This window comes from Dasypus novemcinctus, chromosome 19, assembly GCF_030445035.2.
Source record: "Dasypus novemcinctus isolate mDasNov1 chromosome 19, mDasNov1.1.hap2, whole genome shotgun sequence".
Lineage (NCBI taxonomy): Eukaryota > Metazoa > Chordata > Mammalia > Cingulata > Dasypodidae > Dasypus > Dasypus novemcinctus.
Window position 1 is genome coordinate 523,062 of NC_080691.1, and position 8,753 is coordinate 531,814.

Consider the following 8,753-nt stretch of genomic DNA (forward strand, 5'->3'; position numbering starts at 1 on the left):
TTAGGAATTAGGCCTCTGGGATTAGTTTCAGCCTGAAAAGGCACCACTGTTAGTGGTCCACAAGTAGGACAAGTGCAAATAATTTCTTGTGCCTGTAGTCTTGTTAACTTTTGATATTTATTTCATAGGCCTTTAGCATTAATGTGAGTTAAAGTATGGTAATCATGAGCACTTTGTAAACACCCTACTAATAAATCAGCTTGAGCATTATTTTCTGTCATAGGACCAGGAAAGAGGTATGAGAGCATATGTGAGTAATGTAAATAGGATGCTGTTTTAACCTGATGAGATGTTGCAAGTTAGTGAAAAGTTAAGATAACTCATCAGTAGCAAAGATATGAGCTGTTTTAATAGGCTTGACAGTAAGACATACATATTTAGAGTCAGAGACAATGTTCAAGGGCTCTTAAAACATTTATAAAACTTTAATGACGGCTGAAAGCTCTGTGCATTGATCAGAAGAAAAAGGAGTTTGCTAACCTGTTCTTTTTGAGAAGTAATGTATGCTGTTTTTTATTACTATTACTATCAGTAAATACTGTACAAGATGGTTGGGCTATGCACATAGCCTTGAAAAGCACTGCAAAAGTTTATTGTTGGGTTTTTTACAGATAGAGGAATGCAGCTGGCTTGATTTGTCTAAGAAGACACTAAAGAAAGTCTTAGCAAGTTTTAAAACAAAGTGATAGCAATTCAGCTGGATGTTAACTTTTTGCAACAAACTAGCAGTGTTTGGGATTGCTGCATACTAGTGTTGTTACTTTAATCTATGATAAGAGGTTGTTTCTGTAACACATACTTTTTTATAATAACTAAAACCATAAATAACCACATTGTACTTCTCTTTAATATTATCCTGAAATATTGGTAACTTTATACACTTTTAAGCATTCATAGGAACCTTTTATTCATATGACTTTAATTAATAGAGGGTTTAAGGAAAGAAAAAACTTGTTAATTTTATAGCACTTTAAAACACCTTTTATTTAACTTATAACATATTAAATAAACTCAATTATTACTTTAATTTTTCTTTCAAGGTAAAAGAACAAATCTCTTATAATTAGTTTGGAATAAAAGGCTACTGTTCAGGATTAGGTTTTGAGAAAGCAGTTTTGAACATTATGTTCCTTTAAAAGAGATAAAACTTTACTTTCTTGGAACACCGAGGAAATGATGAGCACAAGACGCACAAGAAGCTATTTTGATAAAGCAGACTTTCTTTGTATACTGATTATTGAGGATAAAAACTTGTACTAAAACAGATTGATTTGAGAGACCTTGAGAAAGAACAAAATTTTTAACTTTGCATTAGCATAGTACTTGATACTAAAGCCTTTAAAATTTTATAGATAGACCCATTAAATTTTATTTAACTTTAACTATAAAAATTCCTTTTCCACCAACCTTCTGCACTTTCAGTATTCACTCAGGTTTTGTCCCACACTCTACTCTTTCCAATAATCAATCATTTTATCTTAGGACAAAATTATCTTCTGTCTCCTTAACAATAAAAACACATTCCATATAGCCTACATACAAAGTTATGAAGCAAACTTCTTATAACATAATACCGTGAACACTAAACAAGCTTATTAAAATAATGAACTTTTCTTTAAATACTTAGTAGCATGCAATATCAGAAACAGTTTTCTAGAAGCAAGTTGTGAAGGGAGGCTGGCTGCAGCCAAGCTTTTTTGTTATAAAATTACTTTTTATTATTATTATTATTAATTCAGGTTTGTTTAAACACTTGAATTTAAACAATGCTTTATAAAACTTCTTATAATTATTTATAACCATATAGACTATAATTATATTATTTTAAGACAAGTTTTACCTTTATAGAACACATTTCTTTACTTAAAGTTACCACAATACTTTCTATAACTTGCCTCATGCATTTAAGTTCCAAGAGTTTATGAAAATTAGCCATCCTACTTTAGGACAAAACACACCTTTTTGCAAAAACTTATTAAATTTCAGTTAGCATTTTCACAAACTTTTAACCAAATATTCATTTAAGTTTTACATCCTTCATATTATCCTGTGAAGAAAAATAAGTTATTTATTTCAATCTAGGCCAGAATGACTCTTTATAAAAAGGCTTATAGTAATTTTGTTAATCAAGACTTATGATTTTTATCATTGTAGAGATTTTATTAACATTTAAACTTAAGTATTAATATAAGTGCTTATTTAATTTTTGGCCATTTGAATAGAGCTCTTTTATAAATTTTTATTAATTTATATTACCATCTGGAGGTATCAAAATATACACTGACATTGAACGAACAGACAAACACAGAACAATCACAACACAGTAACAGAAACATACAGTTTAAAATTAACTCATAATTCTTACTTTCTTGGTATAGCTGCTTTTAAGTTCTCCATTATATGACATTTTAAATATCACTTCTTAAGATTTCTTCTGGAATCCATGTTGCCTGTAATATGCAAGCTGGTACTTGGAAACATTGTTATTAGTTTAGTTATGGTTAAACATTGTTCAAAGTAAGGGGAGGGGACAGCTAGCCTGAACTTTGGGAAGGGTTTATTGCTTCTCACATTTGAAAACGCTTGGGGGAATGACTGTTACTCCGTTAGTAATGTGCGGGTACTTACACATTTGGCTTTATTATAATAGAGAGCTTTCTAGGTAATATAAGTTCGGGGGTTAAAATAGGAAGGGCTAGATTTTTCTAATCAGTAGGTGTATTGTGAGCATGAGAAATGCTGTTTAATAACATCTGAGCACAGGGGCTATTAAGACTATATTTTTGAATGGCTTTAGGAAGGTGAGCAATGGTTTTATGATGCCAAGGAGCCTAAAAGGGAGGAGAATCTCATTGTGGTAATTTACTGGAAAGAAGTGAGGAGGAGTGAATGGGTGGTGATTAAGGACAATTGCAGTAAGTGGAGCTGAAAGAGGAGGTGTAGAAGGCGCGGCAGTGAAAGAGTTAGTAAGCGGAGCTGAAAAGGGAGGTGCAGTAGGCGTGGCAGTGGGAGAGTTAAGCTCCAGCAGTTTTAGCCAGTGTCTAGTGGGGTGCCTGTAAGGCAGCCATGAATAGCTAAAAGAGTGGGTATGAGACTAAGGGGGAAGGCTTTGCCTTCGTGGACCTTAGTGGATTTGACTTGCCTGAGCAATTTAGCCCAAGTGGCAGGATTCCATATTGCAGCAGTGGAAAACCACGGGTTAAAATGGACAAGAAGTTCCGAATACTGATAGAGGTATTTTTTAGTGATTTTAAGGCGGCAGCTAGCTAAATAGGGCATGTAACGCCTGTGCTTCTAGTGCATTCTCAGAAGAGGCTAAGTTCCCCATTCTGAGGTTCACTTACCGATATGAAGCGGTCACTTCGGATCCTGCTGGTTGCTGTCCGGACGAGGTGGGGGGTCCCTGAGTTTGGGCGCCAGTTGTGGAGTGCCCCTGGGGCCGTTAGGTAGATGGCTGGCCTGGCCGTTAGCTAGACGGCTTTTGTCTCGGTGAGGCGAACTTCTCGAACGGGTTGTGAGTGATGATGGGGCCCCGGTATCACACAGCCAGGTTAAACACACAGTAACCACCCCGGAGACGCAGGCTCATGGCGCAGGTCTGGTTTATTGGGGAAGGGGCACAGCTTATATAGGCAGGGGTGGGGGCTTGAGGTGATGTGTCAATTATAGAAAGGCTAAGGGGATTGGGATAATATGAAGCAGCTACTTGATGGGATGAGGTAGTTTTGAAGTTGGCGTGCGCAGGCTTCTCTGGCAGGAAGCAGGCTAGGAAGAAGGGAGGTGCCTTTTGTGATAGCCATTGCGTATGCTTAGTGGCCATTTTGGCTACATGTTGTTTGCCGGCAAGCTCACCAACAGTTTATAGTTTTGGTTGTGTAAAACAAACTCCAGTTTAACCACAAATAAATATTTACAAATTTACAGAAAAGGAAATTAGAAGATCAGACATATACATTGCAAAAGATTAACTAAACAGGAAAGGAGGCTGTAATAGAGGTAAAGGGTAATAAAAAATAAAGGATATATACAATACAAAGGACAAAATGACTGAAGTAAGCATGGCCTTAAGAGTAAAAACAGTGAATGTTAATGGATTAATATCCCCAATCAAAAGAATGAAAGAATGGATAAAAAAATAAAGCACAATCCCTCTATATGTTGTTTACAAGAAACCTATCATAGACCAAAAGACAAAAATAAATTAATTCATGTAAGTAGTAATCAAATGTGAGCTGGTTTTTCTGTACTAATAATGGACAAAATGAACCTTAAGTGAAATGCTGTTGATAAGGGCTATGGGTGGGAGGCTCTTTGTCTCTTCAGAGATAACCTAAACTATCTGTGACTTGTGGGTGTGGGATGATAAAAGGCTGCAGTCCTGCCCTTGGTGAGCAGGAAACAGTTTAACAATGCAAGGTCTATAAACTTTAAGTATTCAGGGGAAATGCAAACCAAATATGCTAAAAGCTTATCGAATGCCTGAGGTCCATACTAAAAGCTTACCTAAGATGTGGAAATATATGCTAATTCAAGCCTATTGAGAACTGAAACAAAAGGACCATTTGGCCTTTCCTCTCTGTATAAAAGTGACTAAAAAATCTTGTTCAGGGCTCAGGATTGAAACAGAAAGTTCCCGAGTCTAGCTGGCCATCAATAAACCATTTTTCCTTCTCAAAATCATTCCTGAGTCCTGGCCTCTCTATACTCAAATAATTGAACTTCTCTCAATTTCTACAACATTTTTGGCGACCACGAAGGGACAACAAATGAAGGCCAGAGATGGTAGCATTTTGCTGCCCCTTCCAAATCCCTGAGGAAGCTGGGAGGACTTGGGTGAACTCCAAAGCTGGGCACCCCTGGATTAAATTTAATCCAGAAAAGATGTGGGCTCCACCAGAATCTTCCCGACAAAAATCAAGGGCAATGGAAGGTCTGAAGAGAAAGATTCTGGGAACAAAAAAGAACTTCGAACATGGAAGAAGGTAAGACTCCCCAGGTGAGCACAGTCTGGGAGGCCCTAGCTTTAATTGCTAGGAAGGGGAGGCTGATCACTTCCCGAGAGAACCCTAGTAGCCCCAGAAAATTGGGGGGAAGCCATTCTCTCTAGGCTTGGGAAAAGGAGAAAAACTGGGGAAAAACCCTGGTGTTTTGGGTTTGTCTAACTGCATGTTAGAATCTGGTACTGGTCTTATATCCACTAAAGGAGTGGAGTCTTGATTTTAATAGGAAGGGCTATTTATAGGTTCGAGTCCTAATGTCCTGGAGAAAAATCGGGAAAAAGCCCTGGTGTTTTGGGTTTGTCTAACTGCATATTAGAATCTGGTACTAGTCTTATATCCACTAAAGGAGTGGAGGCTTGATTTTAATAGGAAGGGCTATTTATAGGTTCAAGTCCTAACATCCTGGAAATTGGTCTAGATTAAAACAAAACAAAACAAAACAAAACAAAACTTGGTTACAGGAAAATGGATTGGCTTTTCTAGTGGAGCTTGGTCTGGATGTAAAGTTTAAACAGCGGAAAAAGTCTAGCTGAAATCTTTTGTTATGTTGCTAAATTGTGAATGAATTCACTTTATACCAAATGTTAAGTGTTCTGAGGTTTGTGATGGCTGTGGGGGCAGCCATGGTGAAAAAATATATATATAAACTTGTGGGTCAGATTAGTGACCTTTGTGCTTCTGTCTGTGTCAGCTCAATGCTAGTGTTGGAGTTGTGTCCTTATGTAAAGTAGAATTACAGCTGAGCTGGAGCCCTCCCTTGCCATTGGCAAGGGGGTGAAATGATTATGGGGCAAAACTGAGGAGTCTGGATGTTTGCACATGCTCTGCTGTCTTGTCTCTGGTCTGCCCCTTTGCCAGGGCTTGAAGGCCATCTGTATCTGTGTCTGTGCCACACACCCAAGTTTATTGGGGCTGCCCCAGTCAGGGTGGCTGGGTCCCCTGGAGAGTTGCCGAATTTGAGTAGGTTCTGTCTTCCCATTTTGGCTGAAAGCTGGAAAGTGGGGAGCGGCTTGCCCCTTTCCAGTGAGTTCACACCTTCTATTCATAAACCGCATTCCTGTTTGATTGTTGTGCACCCGACTGCCTGGAAGGGGGGGAAGTGAAGGGGGTGAAAAGCAGAATCAGAATAAATGCAGTAAAGTTCCCTCCTTAGGGTGTCAAAGCCAAAATACGTTTGCATTGTGCCCAGGTTCTTAGAAGGTATTGTAGTAACTTTAAGTAAGAGAATGTGTTCTGTGAAGGTAAAATTTGTCTTAAAGGTATAAATAATTATAAAAGTTTTACAAAGCATTGTTTAAATTAAGGTATTTAAATGGCTAATTACAGAAAGTCATTATTAAACAAAAACTGAATTAATAATAATAATAAAAGGTAATCTTATAACAAATTTACTTGGCAGCCAGCCTCCCCTGCCAACTTGCTTCCAAAGAATGTTTCTGGTATTACATGCTACTAAGTATTTAAAGTGAAGAAAAGTTCACTATTTTAACAAGCTTGTTTAGTATTAATGGCAATTATATATTGTAAGAAGTTTGCCTGGTAACTTAGTATGTGGGATACATGGAATGTGTTTTTATTGTTAAGGAAATAGAAGATGATTTTGTCCTAAGATAAAATGATTGATTATTGAGAAGAGTAGAGTGTGGGACAAAACCTGAATGAATACTGAAAGTGTAGAAGGTTTGTGGAAGGAAAATTTTATGATTAAAATTGAGTAAGATCAGTATACAAAAAAAATCTGTTTTATCAAAATAACTTCTTGTGCTTTAACCTCATCATTTCCTCAGTGTTTGAAAAAGAAGGGGTCTTCTCTTTTAAAGAACATTATATTCTAGAGATCAAATCCTGAAAAGTAGTTTTTTATTTCAAACTAACTGCAAGAGATTTATTCTTTTACCTTAAAAGAAAAACTAAAGTAATAGTTAAGTTCATTTAATATGTTATAAGTCGAATAAAAGGTGTTTAAAGGTGTTACAAAATTAACAGTTTTTAAAAAAATTAATAAAAACTGTAACCAAGTTAAAATCATTTATAAATGCATTTATATTATAAAACAGTGGAAAGATAATAACTGAAATTATAGCTGGGTGAATTTAGCCTGAAATTATTATTTAAGTGTAAACTCTAAACTTTACCTGTCCTTAGTCTATGGTTACTTCAAGCCTAACCTCACCCCTTGCCTTTGCTTATGGTTATTTCATAATAGCTTCTGCCCCTATAGGCCAGAGAAGAGCTGGGACATCACTGTCTCCTGTCCTGGTATTAGTAACCCTTTCTCTCATGAATTCAAGTGTAAACTAATAAATTGCTGCCTGATGGAATAAGGTTAAATGACCACTGGAGTTCTATTATCTTCAAAATCAAAAAGGGGGGTGGAGGGGGTGAAGTCTCCTGCCTTGATGGTCAGTGTTCCTAAGAGTGGCAATTCATGAGAAAAACCAGTCTGTCTCCCTGAGGCTTCAAATAGCCCCAGTAAATATATATAAAATTAATCTTGTTGCTTATCCAAAATTCTGCTAAATTCAAAGTAAAATATAAAGTTCTGAAATAAAAAAATAGTGCTAAAGCATTGAGAACATTTTGGTTACAATCCATTAAGAAAGAAAAATTCTTGTGTAAAACTGCATAGTCATAGTATAAAACTGCACAGTCATAGTGCAAATTAAGAAGAGTTTCAGGAGTCTTTGAAATGTTTTGCAGTCACACTTGTTTTGTAAGAATTAGAAGTTTAAAGTAACTAATGTTATGTTTTTGTGTCAAACTATTCATGTCTGCCTATTTGCTCAAATTGTTGAGGTTAAATATGCAGTTATAAGGAATATGTATTTCAGGACCCCAAATTAAGCTAAACAGTATATAAAATAATGCAAATTATAAGTAATATCAATGAGTTTTGTTTCTGTGTCTCTTTGTGTCTGCCCATTTGCTCAGTGTATGTCTTCATACATCAGGATAATAATATCAAATTAACAAATGAAAATTCTTAAAAGAGCTCTATTCAAATTGTTAATTAAATATGCAGTTATATATATAAATAAATGTTCTTAAAGCCCAAATTAAACTAAGCAGGATGAAAAAGTCATAGAAATCTGATTATAGAAACAATTGGGAAAGGGCCTCCTCTTTGCAAGAGCTTTAAAGGCAGGACTAGGTGTGGCAGATTAAACCTATCTACCAGGCTAGGGAATTAAGAATCAGTTTGCCCCATAATTTCCCAGTTTAAACCTTTTGTCAGCCATAAAATGTAAAAAACCAAAGATTAGGCTAATTTTCACATAAGGAAAAAAAAAAGTTGATTGGTGTAACCTGGTGGCCTGCTGCCACAGTGTCCCACTCCCGGGTTGGACAGCAGTGGAGGAGACCAGTTTAGGCCAGTCCTATGGGCAGTGGAAGGATGCCCAAGAAGGAGCTAAGTCGGTGCCATTTCAGCACTAAATTCTATTCCTTATTTGACAAAGGGGAGCAGGTAAAAACTAAAATGGTTGGAATGTGATAGAGGAAGCAGTTAAATCACAAACTTTTGCGTGGGAAAGTTAGATCTCAGATAAGCTGTAACTTCTGAAGTATCCAATCTATGAAAAAACAGGAAGAGCTTGCATGCTAGGCTTAGGGGTATAAATTGTGCTATTTTTCTTTGTTTGGGCACCAGCCATATCTGGCTCTGAGCCCCTTCTTGCAAGATTGAGAATTAATTCTTTTCTTCTCCACAATCTGGTGAGCCTTATTTTCTTCCAGAAGATTTCTTTCCAACAA